This window comes from Erinaceus europaeus, chromosome 1 (assembly GCF_950295315.1).
Source record: "Erinaceus europaeus chromosome 1, mEriEur2.1, whole genome shotgun sequence".
Classification (NCBI taxonomy): Eukaryota; Metazoa; Chordata; class Mammalia; order Eulipotyphla; family Erinaceidae; genus Erinaceus; species Erinaceus europaeus.
The window spans coordinates 160,484,567-160,503,698 of NC_080162.1; the positions used below are offsets into that span (position 1 = coordinate 160,484,567).

The 19,132-nt window shown below is 37.7% G+C and overlaps 1 non-coding gene across 1 annotated transcript; it reads left to right on the forward strand.

Annotated features, from left to right (window-relative positions):
* Window positions 1-16,467: 16,467 nt before the first annotated feature.
* Window positions 16,468-16,574, forward strand: LOC132542800 (U6 spliceosomal RNA). Its single transcript, XR_009553767.1, has one exon. It is a non-coding gene; the product is annotated as a U6 spliceosomal RNA (small nuclear RNA).
* The last annotated feature ends 2,558 nt before the right edge of the window (window positions 16,575-19,132 follow it).

The following is a 19,132-nucleotide window of genomic DNA, read 5'->3' on the forward strand; positions in this document are numbered from 1 at the left end:
TGATAGCTGCATAGTATTCCATTGTATATGTATATATATATATATATATATATATATATATATATATATATATATATATATACATATACCACAGCTTTCTCAGCCAATCCTCTGTTGCTGGGCACCTGGGTTGCTTCCAGGTTTTAGCTATTTCTCTATATCTCTCTAATAAAAATAAAATAAATGAAATATAAAAGGAAGAATTCCTCCATTCTTATATTTTAGGTGCTTTATACTTCACATTTAAATTTATAATTCATTTAAAGCTTATTTTAGTCAACGGTGTAAGGCTATTATCTGAATTATTGTTTTTAATTTTTTATTTATATAAAGGAAACATTGATAAAACCATAGGATAAGAGAAGTACAAGTTTGCACAGTTCCCACCACCATAACTCTGTATCCCATCCCCTCCCCTGATAGCTTTCCTATTCTTTATTCCTCTGGGAGTATGGACCCAAGGTCATTGTGGGATGCAGAAGGTGGAAGGTCTGGCTTCTGTAATTGCTTCCCCGTTGAACATGGGTGTTGACAGGTCTATCCATACTCCCGGCCTGTATCTCTCTTTCCCTAGTAAGGTGAGGCTCTGGGGAAGTGTAGCTCCATGACACATTGGTGGGGTTGTCTGTCCAGGGAAGTCTGGTTGGCAGCCTGCTTGCATCTGGAACCTGGTGGCTAAAAAGAGAGCTAACATATAAAGCCAGACAAGCTGTTGACCAATCATGGATCTAAAGACTGGAATAGTGCAGATGAAGAGTTAGTGGGTTCTCCATTTTGTAGATGGCTAGTAGGCATATTTTAGTTATATTCCAAAGGGCCTGTGGCTATACAAGTGGTTCTTGTTGTTGTTGTTGTTGTTTGTTTGTTTGTTTTGCCTGGGCTGAAATCTAATATGCAGGTGAATCCTGATTATTGTCTGGAGAGATGATGTCATGGCTGGAAGAGGGACCAGACAGCTGGATCAGGGAAGAGAGTAGCTCCCAAATATGGGAAAGGTGTATAAATATTGTTGATTATAAACCCCACTGATTTGATTTGCTGAGGGGCCCATATTCAGCTTAGGAGCCTATGTGACTTCTGCATCCCTGTAGATCTGCGCTCACATTCTGTGGTCATAAGTAGGTACATTCCAAGCTGCCCCAATATCAGGACCCATCTTCCTCAGGTGGATCATAGAGTATGTTATCCAGCCTCCCTTTAGAGGATGGAATATTCTCTACCATTGTTGATCCAAGTTGAGGACAAGTTCCTATAGGGGCCCACAAAGGGGTCTATTGTGTTGTTCCTGAGAGAGATGATGGTAACAATGGAGAAAGGGATTTCTTTGAGGTCTAGGCCCATCATGTCTGTTTGGGAATCTCAGCAGTCCCCGAATAGGGCCACAGCTGATGGGGTGACCTGAGAGTGACTAAAGAGTCATCCTAAAAGTATGCCAGTCACTTGCCCTTATTCAGCTTTTGCAGTCCTTGCTTTGCTAAGGTTAGCTTTGGAGTGAGTGAGAGAACTGTAATAGGAAGTAGGTGAGAAGGGTATCTAAGGCTAAGTAAACTCTTTTTCATTATGAACTTTATACTGATTCGCTACAGACTATTGTGTATTTTTGCTTTCTGGTATATATTTTGCCCTAATTTTATGGATACATGTGAACATATGCTCTATCTTATGGGACCTGAATTATATCAGGTTTTGGGACTTTGTTAGGAAGTGAACCTCCTGGAATGGAATTAGAGAATATTATGAAAGGAAATGTCTCTCCCGAGTAGTGAGGCTGAAGGGTTGACAGTCAATGCCTGATGTCTCAAGACACAGTCTGAAGTGAAACATGCTGAGGTGGTACTAGTTGCATTGATTAGGTTGGGATTGCGGATGCAGTATCAATTGGTATGAACTGAGTGAAGCTTGAAGGAAAGTGAGCCCCAACCTAGAGATTCCAGGACTGGGGGAAATATAGGCTCTGTTGAGGAAGTGGGAGGTTCCTGCTGTGTTGGGGTTTAAGAAGACAATAGATAGTTATTGCTATAATCCCATTATTTGCCAATTGGGTTAACTTTGAAATATCCCTTTGTTAGGATTTGCTGTATCATACACAACATCACCATAATTTATGTCCTCTGACATTATTTGTATATAGCTGTGCTACCGGTTGCTTCTATTCTCCTGGGTCTAGGCTTTTAAGAGAGTCAACATATCAAAGACTCAGCCTATGTATTAAAACAACTCAGTTTGTGCATTAAAAAGTTTGAGACAACCAATTTTTCCCCTCTCATATAAATTAAATAGTGATTTATATAAATACAAATTAATAGAAATGTACATAAACACCATTCCCACCACCATCCCACCCACCACCCCAACCCGGACCCGCCTGAAGCCCCGTGAAGCTGAACATCCACCCTCACCCTCAACCCAGGGTTTTTACTTAGTGCCCTACTCCAAATTTAGTCAGATCCTGCTTTGAGTTTCCCTTTCTGTTATTCTTTCTCAACTTCTGTTTATGAGTGGGATCGTCCCATACTCATCTTTATCTTTCTGACTTAGCTCACTTAACATAATTTCTTCTAGCTCCATCGAAGATGGGTCAGAGAAGGTGGGTTCATTGTTCTTAATAGCTGTATAGTATTCCATTGTGTATATATACCACAGCTTTCTCAGCCACTCATCTGTTGTTGGGCATCTGGATTGCTTCCAGGTTTTAGCTATTATGAATTGTGCTGCTATGAACACAGGTGTGCACATTTCTTTTTGGTTGGGTATTATGGAGTCCTTGGGGTATATCCCTAGGAGAGGAATTACTGAGTCATACAGAAGGTCCATGTCTAGCCTTGTGACAGTTTTCCAGACTGCTCTCCACAGAGGCTGGACCAATTTACATTCCCACCAGCAGTGCAGAAGGGTTCCTCTGTCCCCACAGCCTCTCCAGCATTTACTACTGCTGTCCTTTTTGATGTAGGCCATTCTCACAGGGGTGAGGTGGTATCTCAATGTTGAATTTATTTGCATTTCTCTGACAATCAGCAACCTGGAGCAATTTTTCATGTGTTTGTTAGCCTTCTGCATCTCTTCTGTAGTGAATGTTCTCTTCATATCCTCTGCCCATTTTTGGATGGGTCATTTGCTTTTTTGTTGCTAAGTTTGCTGAGTTCTTTGTATATTTTAGTGATTAGGCTCTTGTCTGATGTATGGCATGTGAAGATCTGTCGGGCTGAGCTTCACTGACGGGAGACAGACGACCAGGGACTCATGGTTGAGCTGTACGCAGTATCTCTTTATCATGCTGGACGCAGCACAATCTATGCTGAGCTAGACTAAACTAAAACTAAAACTAATATACTTGCCAAGTAGGGTGTAAACAGGATGTGATGTAGAGGGTGGAGAGAAAAGTGACTGGTGAAAATCAGGGTGTGACAAGGAGAAGGGGCGGAGCAAAAACACATCATGAACCAATGGGAATTAAACCAATGCCCTGCAGTGGTTATGTAAATAGAATATAGTGGTTATGTAAATAGAATACAGTGTTAAGCAGGGGAGATTAAACCAAATGAAACAGAAGGGGTTTTTAGAAGCAGAATTAGAAGCATACCAACAAAGATTTTCTATTCTGTGAGGGGTCTCCTGGTTTGTGTGATAGTTTCTTTGGCTGTGCAGAAGCTTTTCAATTTGATATAGTCCCATTGGTTTGTTTCTGCTTTAGTCTTCCTTGCAATGTGGTTGGTATCATCAAAGATGTTCTTGAGGTTTAGGTGGGAAAGTGTTCCACCAATATTTTCCTCTAAGTATTTGAATAGTTTCTGGTCTAACATCAGGTACTTGATCAATCTGGAATTGATTTTTCTTTCTGGTGAGATAAGGTAGTTCAGTTTCATTCTTCTGCATGCCTACTAGCTATCTAGAAAATGGAGAGCCCCCCACCCCCCACAACTCTTCATCTGCACTGTTTCAGCCTTTAGTTCCATGAGTAGTTAACAATTTGTTTGATTTTGTATGTTAACTCTCTTTTCATCCACCAGGTTCCAGATGCTAGCATGTTGCCCAACATACTTCCCTGGACAAACCACCCTACCAATGTGTCCTGGAGCTCCTCTTCCCCAATGCACTGCCCCACTAGGGAAAGAGAGAAACAGGCTATGGATCAACCTATTAATGCCCATGTTCAGCGGGGAAGCAATTACAGAAGCCAGACTTTCAACCTTCTGCAACCCACAATGACCTTGGGCCCATACTCCCAGAGGGTTAAAGAATAGGAAAGCTATCTGGGGAGGGGATGGGATACAGAGTTCTGGTGGTGGGAATTGTGTGAAGTTGTACCCCTCTTCTCCTATGGTTTAGTCAAGGTTTCCTTTTTATAAATAAAAAAATTAAAAATATATAAAATAATAAAAATGAAATGCATTCACAATTTAAGCCCTCATGTTAAAATTAATAAGTTTTCTCATTTGAAAACTTAAGCACTCTGATTGAAAGAATATATACTCAGAACTGAAGTCTATGCATTAAAAACTTGGAGACATTCAATCTATTTTCCCCCCTCATATTGATTAGTGATTTATAAGACTATAGGTTAACAGGATAATATATTAATGCTATTCCAGCTACTAAAGGTTTGTGTCCCTACTCCTACCCCCTCCCCCAACAGTGGAACTGAAAATCTACCCATCTCCACTCCCCACCCCCCAGACTTTTTCACTTTGGTCCAATACTCCAAACTCAGTCAAATTCTGCTTTCTGTTTCCCTTTCTATTCTTCTTTCTTTTTTTATTTATTTTTTATTTAAGAAAGGATAAATTAACAAATCCATAGGGTAGGAGGGGCACAACTCCACACAATTCCCACCACCCAATCTCCATATCCCCCCCCCCCCCCCCGATAGCTTTCCCATTCTCTATCCCTCCGGAGCATGGACCCAGGGTCCTTGTGGGTTGCAGAAGGTGGAAGGTCTGGCTTCTGTAATTGCTTCCCCACTGAACATGGGCGTTGACTGGTCAGTCCATACTCCCAATCTGCCTCTCTCTTTCCCTAGTAGGGTGGGTCTCTGGGGAAGCAGAGATCCAGGACACATTGGTGGGGTCTTCAGTCCACGGAAGCCTGGCTGGCATCCTGATGGCATCTGGAACCTGGTGGCTGAAAAGAAAGTTAACATACAAAGCCAAAAAAATTGTTAAGCAATCATGCAAAGGTTGGAATAGTGGAGAGGAAGTGTTAGGGGGGTGGTACTCACTGCAAACTCTAGTGTATTTCTGCTTTCAGGTATATATTTTGCAGTAGTTTATGGATATGTGTGAACATATGCTCTCTCTCACAGAACCTGGTCTATATCTAGGTTTTGGGACTTTGTTAGAAAGTGATCCACCTGGGATGGAATTAGAGAATACAATGAAAGGAAAGGTCTCACCTGAGTAATGAAGCTGAAGGGTTGTCATTCCACACATGAATATTCTGGACACAGTCTGAAGTGAAGCATGTTGAGGTGGCAATCGTTGCGTTGATTAGGTTGCGATCAGCAGATGCAATATTATTTGATATGGATTGGGAGAGGCATGCGGGAAAGTGGGCCCTATCCTAAGGTTCTGTTTATGAGTGGGATCACCTCATATTCATCTTTTTATTTCTGGCTTATCTCACTTAACATAATTCCTTCTAGCTCACTACTCTTAATGTGAGTTACTACATGAGACTACAGTTGGATATTTTCCTTTCCCAACACAGTTAGGTTTTGGAAAAATACCACAAACATGGGCTATGGCAATAATATTTTCTTGGAAAGACTTTTAAAAAGAACATAATGTTGTAACATATTTTCAAATGACTCCCTCTTCCCTTCTCCTCTCTACCCCAAATACAAGATTTTTCTCTGATGCTCACTGTGAGAATTTAGTGAGTCTCTTACAGATATAAATTTTTTAAGGTATAAGGGACTTCCTGTGACTGGTCCTGGTGCCTTTAGTTCTCAGGCTTGTTTATACTGAGTGTACAGTGATTTGTGAATTGACATTTAGATCCTCTTACAAGGCACTGGTTCCCATAGGTTTCTGCTGATGAGTTCCTGCTTCTGAAATCTGTGGTTTTATTTTATTTTATAACAGAGCACAACTCAACTCTTGATTTTTGGTGGAGCCAGGGATTGAACCTGAGACCTCAGAACCTTAAGCATCAAAGTCTTTTGCATATCCATTGTGCTATCTCCCATGTCCAGATTTTGATTTTTCTATATTCATCTATGTCTCCAGTCTCTAGGATTGCATTTAGACTGTGAAGTCACTTCTTTGAGCAGTATAAAAAGAGCTGGTTTTGTTTGTTTGTTTGGTTGGTTGGTTATTTGTTACTCACATGAATAATGAATTCCAGGATGTTACAATGCTCAACTAGAAAGCAGTTTCCATCAACTTCATTCCTTTTTAGTCAGCTCCTTTATGTACAAATGTTAATTAACATTAAGCACCATAGAATGCATCTGTTAAATTTAAAGTCTTAGGTTAAATAGGGCTTTCCAATTTAGGGTATATTTTCCTGTGTTTCTCTGAAGACATGCCCTTTGAGAACAAAGGAAAACTTTTAATAACATTTTAACCACAGATAGTATTGGATCCAAGAACTTCACTGACAAATTTGCTAAGTACTCAAGCATAGATTTTCTAACTCTAATTCCAGACTTCTTCCAAAAATCTCAAATATACCCATTTACTAAATATCAAGAGCTAGTATAAAAACAGTCTATATATTTTTAATTTTATTTATTAATAGTTACAATATTGTAAGATTAAAATTTATTATTCCATACCACACCCACCACCAAAGTTACATATCCTCACCCTCCACCTCCCAAAGATAACCACCATAGTTCTAATATATTTTATAGTACTTGCTTCTGTTTTGTTTGGATTTTTTTTTGGCAAGTTGATATGTATCAGATCTCTAGATTCCACATATAAGTGAAGCCATCTAGTAGTTGTCTTTCATCCCTTTACTTATTTCACTAAGCATAATCACCTCCAGTTTTATCCATTTGTCCCAAAGGACAGAATATCATCTTTTAAAGATTGCAGAATAATATTCCATGGAATATATATATATATATATATATATATATCCAATAACTTCTTTAACCAGTCATCTGGTGGTGGTCATTTAGCCTGCTTCCACTATTTGGCTATTGTGAATAATGCAGCTATGAACATATGGTGCATATGTATCCTCTATTTAGTGCTTGAGTGTCCAATAAATAAATAAATGCCTAAGCGTGGTACCACTGTATCATAAGGTACTTCCATTTTTATTTGTTTAAGGACTTTCCATACAGTCTTTCATAGGGACTATGCCAGATTGCATTCCCACCAGCAATGAAGCAGTTCCCTTTTCTCCACAAGCTCTCCAACATCTTAAAGACAACCTATCTTTAAAGCTGAAGAACAGATTGAACTAATGGCAAAACCAGGAAACACATAAGGATGAGATAGAAAATCCAGAGATGCCAACCTGAAATGTTCACCCTCTAGCTCCAACACTATGGTAAGGACTTTCCTAACATGGGACTCCCTAGTTCCATTTCAAATAGCACATTGCCTAACAAAGTTATAGAACCTAGATACAGACCAGGGCCTAAGGAATCGGGTACATAACTGTATATCTTTCCTAATAGAAGGTATTCTCTTCCTTAATCCAGCTTTCTAGTCCTATTCTCAATTCTGATGCCATCTTCCCAGACTATACTTTTAGCCTACCTATATGTTAGCTATCCGGCTAGGGCAAAAATTACTAAAGTCATCCCGGTTCGAGCCCCCTGGTTCCCCACCTACAGGGGAGTCACTTCGCAGGCTGTGAAGCAGGTCTGCAGATGTCTATCTTTCTCTCCCCCTCTGTCTTCCCCTCCTCTCTCCATTTCTCTCTGTCCTATCTAACAACAACAATAATAACTGCAACAACAATAAAAAATAACAAGGGCAACAAAAAGGGAAAAATAAATATAATTTTTTAAAAATTACTAAAGTCATGGGCCCCTTGGAACATACCTAAAATAGATTTCCTAGCTTCTTCTTACATGAAAACCCCTAGTTTCATTTGCCCTATTCTTACCTTTAGTTTCCTGTTTAGTAAACAAACTGTACTAATTTATGTCTTACCACCTTTCAGCCACCAAATGATGCCATCCTAATTTCCCTGGGAAGATGGCCTAACCAATAAGTCCTGGAACCTCCCCTCCCAAGGGCCCAGTCCTACTAGAGAAATATAGAAACAGGCTGGGGTTGTGAACTAACTTTCCAGTGTCCATGTTCTGTGGAAAAGTAATTACAGCAGCCAGACCTTCCACTTTCTGCACCCCTCAAAAAATTTTTGGTCCATACTCCCAGAGGGATAAAGAATAGGGAAGCTTCCAAAGGAGGGGGTGGGATACTGAACTCTGGTAGTGGGAGTTGTATGGAATTGTATCCCTGTTACCCTACAATCTTGTTAATCATTATTAAATCACTAATAACAAAGATTTAAAAAGATATGGAATAGGAATTTAGTTTGTATGGCAAGTCTACTGAGATTCCATATTATTGGTGATTTGTAGTCACAAGCAAAACCTCAACATATTTCCTAAACTTCACACTTGACCACTTGATTATGGTCCAAAAAGGAAGAAGTTTTGAACTTACGCAGATTCAAAGCAGAATTAAATAGGTGCATAGGGGAAAGTCTTAATGTCACTCTTTTTATAATAAGCAGCCTCAGTTTATTGGGCCAGCATTTGTTCCTATACTGCCTGTGGTCTAGACTATGACAGCAGACTTTCAAGGATTATTTTTGAGTATAAAGTTATCAATTAGGAGGAAAACTGAATATGTAGTAAGTTTCAATTTAATACCTAGCACTAAAACTATAAAAGTTCTCTCTGTGTTGTATTGAGTATAAAGGCAAATGTATGAGAAATGGTAATAACAGTTCTTAAATTTATAATGCTATATTATGATCATAAGAGCTAGAGATTTATTTATGTCTGAATATGAAAGTAGTTCTTTAAGTGTAGGTATGGTTATGGAAATGTTTTGGGTAAGGACAAAGCAATTTAATTTCCATAAACCATTATAGTGATTCCTGAGTTGTTATTCCCTAACCACCAAGAAAATGATAATGCATTTTACCAGCAGTATAAAATTTGGTCTTCAGTTTTTCTTTCTGCTTAAGATGTATTTGAAGTTATTTTTTTCTCCCTAAAACCATGAAACTTTTCTCTAGCAAGCCATAGTAAATTTTGTCAATAGTCTTCATAGCTCTTTCAGTTCTAAAACAGTTTAGCTCTAGATAGCAAATAGCCTTTCACATAAGATTATATATATAATTCTGCAGGTTAATTAAGGGTGATTCTTACACAAAATATCAGTAACAGTTCAATAAGTTATTGTTTATTTAGTCAATGCACAGTGATCACTCAATATACAGTTTCATTTGTCCCTAAGGGTATTACTGGCTATTGGCAAATAGAAGGTAAGTATGCAACACAATTTTAACGAAGTTTGTAAAAGAAAGATAAAAAGAACTCCAAAGGAGTTGATGACATCCTTTCACTTTAATTTGAATTTACATTTAAAAGATTCTAATCAAGATGCCTCTTGTCCCTAATCTTTAGTAACAATTTTTTAAGTGTCTTCCAGCAGTAGTTTTATGAATGTGATCTTTATTCTTGAGTTATTTGGTAAACAAAAAAAAATCTTTGTTTCTTCCTAATTTATAAGAAAACACTTGAGAGAGAATTGCTTTATATGATTTATGAGAACAATGTTCAGCCTGAATTTTCTTCCTTAACCAAAACAAATACAATTTTCTCCTTTGCATACTGTAGTATATCTTCTTTCTTACATGTCAAATTAATATTTATCCTCAAAATCATGACCACTAAGAGAAAATTTAGCTTGTTTTGGTAAAGAATGTGTTAGACTAAAAAAAAAAAAATGTTTTCTTTGGCATTCTATTTCACTGTGAGTTTAAATATATTGATTGTTTAGAGCCAATATAGAAAAACAAATCCACACAGCCTTTTTAAGGGAACCTGTCATGGTGCATTTAGTAGTTCTAAACTTCACATCACAAAGGACAGTTAACTGAATGGTCATAGTTACAGAGAGTTGTCACATATACCAAGTATAGTTTTGTGCATTTGAACCATTAGTTATAATATATGCATCCTAATTTTTAATTTCCCAATTTGTCACCAGCTAACCTTGCATATAGATTTTTAGTCCTGGGAATCTCTCTCTCTCTCACCCCTTTTACATCTATGAGCAACATAAATCTGTATTCACTTGTGGCTCGGTGACTTTATGAAGAAATCCTGGTCATATTATGTTGAGTTTTCAGGTGATTCATGTTAGTTTTTTCTAATTACTGGGGAGAGAAGAGTGAGTATACTGTTCTTCCATAGCCACATCTCCAGAAGTCCTGATTTTTAAAACATTATGGATCACAGTGCAAGCTACTAATTTTTTTACTTTTTCATCCCCTTTTGTTGTCATTGTTGTTGTAGCCTTGTTTTGGTTATTATTGTTGTTGTTGGTGTTGTTTGTTGTTGGATAGGACAGAGATAAATCAAGAGAGGAGGGGAGGACAAAGAGGGGGAGAGAAAGATAGACACTGCCTGTGAAGAGACTGCCCTGCAGGTGGGGAGCCAGGGGCTTGAACCGGGATCCTTACGTCAGTCCTTGCGCTTTGCACCACATATGCTTAACCCTCTGCCTACCACCTGGCCCCCTTTTTTTAACTACCCCCATATTTTAACTTTTGTTAAGTCATGTTTGATCTCTACCTACTGAGATGCCTCTCTATTAGCTACCTTTTGAAAGGCAATAAAAATATCAAATATTCCTTAGCTGTCCCATTTCAACTCCTCCAAGAGTCAACACTTTGATGGAAAATTATCAATAAATGTTAATTGTATATACACTTTGTTTTCTTAAAGATTTTTCAATTATTTATTATTATTCTGTGGTGTTATGGATGGATATATCATAAAAGCATGCTTGTTTTCCTTATTGATATACATTTGTCTCAAATATTTTATGAAAAAAAACTTGCTACTATCTTTACACATATTACATCATAACATGTCAATACATGTACAAACATATCAGTTGACATTTTTATTCTTATTTCTGGAGGACACAATAAAATTATATTTCAAAAAGTCATACAAATCAATTCCATTACCAATAGTACATTGAGATTTATTCTTAATTTTTGTCAATTTTTTAGTAGATTTGATCTCATAGTATGTTAATTAATATCTTCCTAGGACAGTCTGTTCATGAGCAAACATTCAACTTCACTGAAGCTAAAGTAAAGGATTAAATAAGTAAGTACCTAATGATCCTTTAAAGTCACTTTTTCTACTATCTTTAAAGGATTAAATAAATAGATACCTAATGTTCCTTTAAAGTCACTTTTTCTTTTATCTTATAATGCTAACAAACTCTCAAGACACCAATAAATTCTGTTTACAATAGCAGTAATAATTCAAGATGTATTAATCTGGTTACAGCAAAAAAAATCCATATATTAGCTTTTTTATAATTTGTATCAGCAAGTTAGTAGTGGTTTACAATATCATAAAGTATCATAATAATAATAATTCTTCATCACTCCTACTACTAAAGTCCTGTGCCACGCCCCCCCCCACCCATAGATAATCACCATATCACCAGAGTTCTCCTGAGGTTGTGGGTTGGCTCTTTTTTAAATTTTTTTTCTTTCTTCCTTTTTTTTTTTTTTTGCATGTTCACAGACATTTAGCTTTCTGATGTAAAGCATCTTTTACTTTATTCAAATCAAAATGTGCCTAGTAGGCACACTTCATTTTTTCCTGTATAAGTAAAATTCAGTTTCTTCAACTTAAAATACTGTTTACATAAACCAAAAATATTTACTGTTATATAAGAAATTTTCATATATAACCAGGCAGAAATGTCTGAATAGAGTTGAGTTTTGTAGCATCCCAATAAATTTCTAAAAGTATAGATGACCCAAATTTAAAATAATTAGGATTAAAATTTATAATATTGGGGATCAGGCAGTAGTGCTGAGGGTTAAGAGCACATGGCACAAAGCACAAGGACCACTGTAAGGATCCTGGTTGGAGCCCTGGCTCCTCACCTGGAGGGGAGTCGCTTCACTGGCAGTGAAGCAGGTCTGCAGGTATCTATCTTTCTCTCCCCCTCTCTGTCTTCCCCTCTTCTCTGTCCTATACAACAACGATGATATCAACAACAATAATAACTACAACAACAATAAAATAACAACGGTAACAAAAGGGGAAATAAATAATTTTTAAATGTATTTTTAAAAAAACCTACAGTATTCAAAGAATAAACTCACTCTAACAATTCTTAAAAAGAGATTAAAGATGAACCTCAGTGAGTTGGGATTGGTTTTTTCAAGAGAGAATAATGTTTTCTCAACCTTGTACATTAGCAGCTTGTTTTTTATGCTATTTTTCATGTTTACTTTCAAGTTATGTATATATATATATATATATATATGAAAACTATTAATAAAATGTTACTCTCAGGAGACATTCATTTTTTCCATGAGTTAGTCACTAGGGAAAGATAGAGGGGCTCGGTGGTAGTGCACCTGGTTGAGCGCATATGTTACAATACTCAAGGACTCAGGTTCAATACTCTGGTACCCACCTGCAGGGGGCAAGCTTCATAAATGGTGAAATAGGATAGCAGATGTCTCTCTGTCTCTATCACTCTCTAGCTCCCCTTTCCTCACAATTAATGGCTGTGTCTATCTAATAAATAAATAATGATTTAAAAAATATATAGAAAAGGCTGGGGGTATTGATCAACCTGCCAATTCCCATGTCCAGCAGATAAGTAATTACAGAAGCTAGAGTTCCCAAATTCTGTACCCCAAAAAAGAATTTTTTTCCATAATCCCAGAGGGGGAGAACTGTTAGGGAAAGATGAACTTCAAATACATCAGGACCCAGAGATAGAAGAGGAAAAATGGAAGGACATTTGAAAGTAGTGATATGTGTAGGTGTAGGTATGACTTAAAATGGAATAGAAGAAAAGACCATAGAATAAATGGTAATATATCTATATATTTATGACCTTGGGAGAATCACTGCAGCTTCCAATGGAGGGAATGGGAATACAGAACTCTGGTGGTGGGAGCAGTATAGAATTGTACCCCTGTTATTTTGTAATTTTGTAAATAACTAAGAAGAAGGAGGCAGAGGAGGAGAAGAAGGAGAATATATGTATCTTTATGTTGTGTGAGGGAAGAGTCAATTCAGTTTTGAAAAGTCAGAGATGGGCACTACTGTGCTCATAACAAGAAGAGAAGGAAAATACAGGGATAATAGGAAAGCTCACTTAATGCTGTGCTTGCTTTGTCATGTGCATGAAATAATTCTGCTCCATATGCACTCAAGGAAACTGTGATGTACTCTCTGTCTCTTTCTCCCTATATCTAAAAAAAAAAGCTGGTCAAGAACACTGATGCTCCAGTGACTGCATATATGTAAGCATGTGTGTATAAGTAAGTATGTACATATGTATGTATATATATATAATTACTAGTGAAGGAATCAGAATCTGTCTATATTAAATCAAATTAGCAATTTTGGATGAGAATTATGGAGCATTTAATGGGTCCCACAGTGATTTCAGAGACTGAGTTTTAGAGTTATGTCTTCTTTTTTTAATTTGTGATTTAATAATAATAGACAAGATTGTGGGATAAGGGGGGTACAATTCCCACCACCAGAGTTTTCCATTCCATCCCCTCTATTGGAAGCTTCCCTATTGTTTATCTCTCTGGGAGTATGAACCAAAGATCTTTACCAGGAGCAGAAGGTGGAAGTTTTGGCTGCTGTAATTGCTTTTACACTGAGCATGGGCACTGGCAGATTATTCCATACTCCCAGTCTATTTCTATCTTTCCCTAGTGAGGCAGGGCTCTGGGGAGGTGGGGTTCCAGTACACATTGGTGAGGTCATCTGCGCAGGGAAGTCAAGTTGGTGTCATGGTAGCATCTGCAACTTGGTGGCTTAAAAAGCATTAAGATATAAAGCAGAACAATTTTTTTTTAGTAAGCAGGAACCTAAAGGTAAGAATATAGCAGATGAAATTTGGGGTGTTCATGTTGAAAGGAGGTAGGAAGTCTATTTTAGGTGTATTTCAAGGGGCCATGACTTTAATAATTTTTGCCTGGGCCAGATAGCTAACATGCAGGTGGGCTAGGCATATTGTCTGGGAAGATGGTGTCAGAGTTGGGAATAAGACAAGAAAGCTGGATCAGGGCAAAGAGTAGCTCCTAAATATGGGATATGCATATAAATACCACTAACTGTAAACCTCATCGATCTGACCTAGAACCCATGTCTACCCATACTTACCTCTTGAGCCTGTGCCACCTCTGCATCCCCACTGGTCTGAACTCACATTCCATGCTCATAGCCATGAACATTTTAGGCTGCACTCATTTCAGAACCACTCTTCCTCAGATGGCAGAGTATGTGACCCAGCCTCCCTTTGGAGAGAGCAGAAATTTCTACTACTGTTATTCCACATTAAAGGCAAGGTCTGGTAGAGGCCCACAAGAGAGTTTATGATGTTGTTCCCGATAGAGATGACCAGTGATGTTGGAAAGAGGGATCTGTTAGCGGTCTAGACCCATAATATCTGTGTGGGAATTCTGTTTATGTTTTGTAGTTCTTCCTGGCTCAGTTTTGGAAGGTTATATGTTTCTAGGAATTCATTCATTTCTTCCAGGTTCTCTAGCTTAGTGGTACATAGTTGTTCCTAGAAGCTTCAGAAACTATTTTGGATTTCTATGGTGTCTGTTGTCATATATCCCCTAATATTTATAATTCTATTTATGTAAGTCTTCTCCCTTTTTTTAGGTGAGTCTGGCTACACGTTTGTTAATTTTGTTTAATTTTTCAGAGAACCAACATTTACCTTCACTGATCTTTTGTATGGTCCTCTTATTTTCAATGTCAATTATTTCTGCCCTAATTTTAGTTATTTCAGTCCTTCTGGTTGGTTTAAGGTTTCTTTGTTCCTCTTCTTCTAAGTATTTAAGGTGTATAGTTGTTGCTGAGGAGTTATTCTGATGCAGTCTCCACCCCCAGGTTTTACTACGCCCCGCGAAATCCTAGCAGTGCCCCCTTCAACCAATCCTGGCCCCACACGTCACCCCTGGTTGTCGCCCAATAAAAAGCCCCCTCACCCCCCTCTCTTTGGGCTCTCAGCTCCCCCTCTCTCAGATCTCGCCCTCGGTCAAGTAGTGGGGACGGCCATTGCCGGCTGGCCCCACGTGGTCTGAACCAAATCCCCCCATCCTATAATAAAGATTTGTGTACCCCTTTGCTCTGGACGTCCACTCTCTTCTCCGCGGTGCAGCCCGACACCAGACCGCCACAACATATAGTCAAGCTGTTTACTTGAGCTTTTTCTTGTTCCCTAATGTGTGCTTAGATGGCTATGAAATTCCCTCTAAGTACTGCCTTGACTGTGTCTTAAATATTTTGGTAGCTCATGTGTTCATTTTCTTTTGATTCTAGGAACAGTTCAGTTTCTTCCTTGAGTTCCTCTTTGACCCAGTAGTTGTTAAGTAGTATGTTGTTGAGTTTCTAAATTTGGGAACTTTTACTAACTTTCTGTTTGTTGTTAAGTATTTGTTTAATTCTACTGTGTCCTGAGAAGATGCTTGGGATAATTTCAATGCCCTTAAATTTCTTAATACTGTCTTTGTGACCTAACATATGAAGAATCCTTGAGAATGTTCTGTATGAATCAAGAAAGAATGTTCATTCCAGTTTTTAGTGGTGTAGAACTCTGAAAATGTCCAGAAGATCTATCTCTTCAACTAATTCTCTGTTTCTTTATTGATTCTCTGTCTATATATCTATTTAAGTGTGAGAAAGTGGTGTTGAAGTCTTCTACTATTACTGTGTTACTATTGATATATTTTTGTAACTCTTTCAGTAAGTGTTTGATATATTTAGATGGGCCCTCATTGAGACTTAATTATTAAGTCCTCTTGGTTGAATGATCTTCTGAGCACTATGTAATGCCCATGTATATCTTTTATTACTTTATTTATTTTAAAGTCTATTCCTTTGGCTAGAGATTTCTTAGATGTAAAATATAAGCAACAGTAGGTAAAGGAGATTAAAAAGTTCTCATCAAAACTAAGAAATGTTTTTGTTGCAAATAATGCTATCAAAAAAGTCAAAATACAGCCCACAACATTGGTGGAAATATTGAGACTTTATGTACTGATAAAGGCCATCTGTTATCTAGATGAAACATTTACAGCTCAATAAAGCTAAATTATCTTATTTTAAAAATGGCAAAGGATAGACATTTTTTCAAAGAGAATAAATTTTAAATAGGCATAAAAATGATGTTCAGTCAATAGTCTGAACCACAGTGAGATAACACTACACATTAACTAGTATATGTGTAATAAAAAATAACTGTACTTTCTTTGGTAGCACATGTACTAAAATTAGAATAATATAGAGAAGATTAGCATGTCCATAGTGCAAAGACAACATGCAAATTTGTAAAACATGCCAATGTTTGGTTGTTTGTTTAAGGAGGTTAATGGTTTATATTACAATTGTTGGCACATGGGTACAATTTCCCATCTCACTATGACATGTGTCTGCAAGACACTTTTACCCCTAGCTTTGTTCTTTTACTATCATCATGTACAAGGATGTGAAAGCCTCCCCCCATACACATACACACACACAACCTGTCCATCTTCCCCAAAGTCCTTTGCCTTGGTGCAAAACACCAAACCAGTCCCCTTTCTGTGTTTTCCCTTTCTTTATTAAAAAAAAAAGGGAAAATAATACTAGCCAGTGTTGAGGATCAAGAGAAATTGAAACATTCACATATATAGTTCTCGTGACACTGAAAAATGGTGTGATCAGTATTGCAAAAGAACTTGACTGTTCCTCAAAGTCAAACAAAATTTTTTAAATATATTTTTCTTTTTTTATATTTATTTATTATTCCCTTTTGTTGCCCTTGTCTTATTGTTGTTGTTGTTATTGATGTTGTTCTTGGATAGGACAGAGAGAAATGGAAAGAGGAGGAGAAGACAGAGAGGGGGAGAGAAAGATAGACACCTGCAGACCTGCTTCACTGCTTGTGAAGCAATTCCCCTGCAGGTGGGGAGCCAGGGGGTCGAACCAGGATCCTTCTGCCAGTCCTTGCGCTTTGCATGGTACATGTGCTTAACCCACTGCACTACCGCCTGACTCCCAAACATAAAATTTTTATATGACTCAATATTTCCCTCCAGATATATACTAAATAAAAATGCAATAATAAAATAATAACAAGAATAATCCTCAAAAGAGTTGCATTTGAGTGCTCCCAACAATATTATACACAATAAGTAAAAAGGTATAAATAACCCAAATTTCCACTATATAATGAATGTATAAATGAAATGATATATTTTGAAGGACTAGATCATGACACCTTAAAAAAAGATTTAGTACTTTATCCAGAAAACACTGATGAGCTATTAAAAAGTTGAAAGACCAATAGCACAGCTATATACAAGATACTGGGTACTGTACAGCAAACCCTAACAAAAGGACTTTTCAAAGTTAACCCAATTACCAAATAATGTGATGATAACATTAACTATCGATTGTCTTTTTGAACCCTAAGACAGCAGGAACCTCACATCTCCACTATAGAGCCCCTACTTCCCCCAGTCCTGGAACTATTGGATAGGGCCCACTTTCCCATATGCCTCTCCCAATCCATATCAAATAATATTGCATCTGCTGATCACAACCTAACCAACACAACGATTGCCACCTCAACATGCTTCACTTCAGACTGTGTCCAGAGACTTCACATGTGGAATGACAACCCTTCAGCTTCATTACTCTGGTGAGACCTTTCCTTTCATGGTATACTCTAATTTCATCTCAGGTGGTTCACTTTCTAACAAAGTCCCAAAACCTAGATATACACCAGATTCTGTGAGAGAGCGCATATGTTCATACGTATCCATAAACTACTGCAAAATATATACCTGAAAGCAGAAGTACACTAGAGTTTGCAGTGAGTACCCCCCTAACACTTCCTCTCCACTATTCCAACCTTTGGGTCCATGATTGCTCAACAATTTGTTTGGCTTCGTATGTTAACTCTCTTTTCAGTCACCAGGTTCCAGATGCCATCAGGATGCCAGCCAGGCTTCCCTAGACTGAAGACCCCACCAATGTGTCCTGGAGCTCCATTTCCCCAGAGACCCACCCTACTAGGGAAAGACAGAGGCAGACTGGGAGTATGGACTGACCAGTCAACGCCCATGTTCAGCGGGGAAGCAATTACAGAAGCCAGACCTTCTACCTTCTGCAACCCACAATGACCCTGGGTCCATGCTCCCAAAGGGATAGAGAATGGGAAAGCTATCAGGGGAGGGGGTGGGAAATGGAGATTGGGTGGTGGGAATTGTGTGGAATTGTACCCCTCCTACCCTATGGTTTTGTTAATTAATCCTTTCTTAAATAAAAAATAAATAAAAATTTTTAAAAAGTTGAATGACAAATAGCATGATTATATTATTTGTGATTTATAAAAGTCATTTTTTGTGGCAGTATTATGGTTGGTGGGGTCAGGGGCTAAAGGGCAGTTTAGGAGACTGCACAGTTATCTAAGAGAGGTTTGAATAGAACAGGACCTCAAAGGCTTCAAATGAATAAGTACTTTCGTGAAACCTCAGGACTAGAAATCTCATTCTAGTCCATGTTGATATCAGCTTTTGATACTTGCTGTTTAACAACAAAAAGAGAAAACATAGAATAGTCAATTGCTACATTTAAATATGAAGAACACTTGTTTTGCAAATCCAATCTCAAATATCCTACTTCAGATCTAGAGCTCATTATCCCCAAATTAAGGATGTAGAGATAGTTATTATGTATCATACAATATTTCCCAGAAAGATGAGCCATCTACAATAAATATTTCTACTAAGGAACCAATCAGACCAATCAGACTCATTTCATTGCATATATTAATACTTGAGCTACTCATTGTAATTAGCCAGGAAGCATTTCTCTCAACTATTTAGTCAGCCATTTTTGGTTTTGTTGAATTTTCTGAGT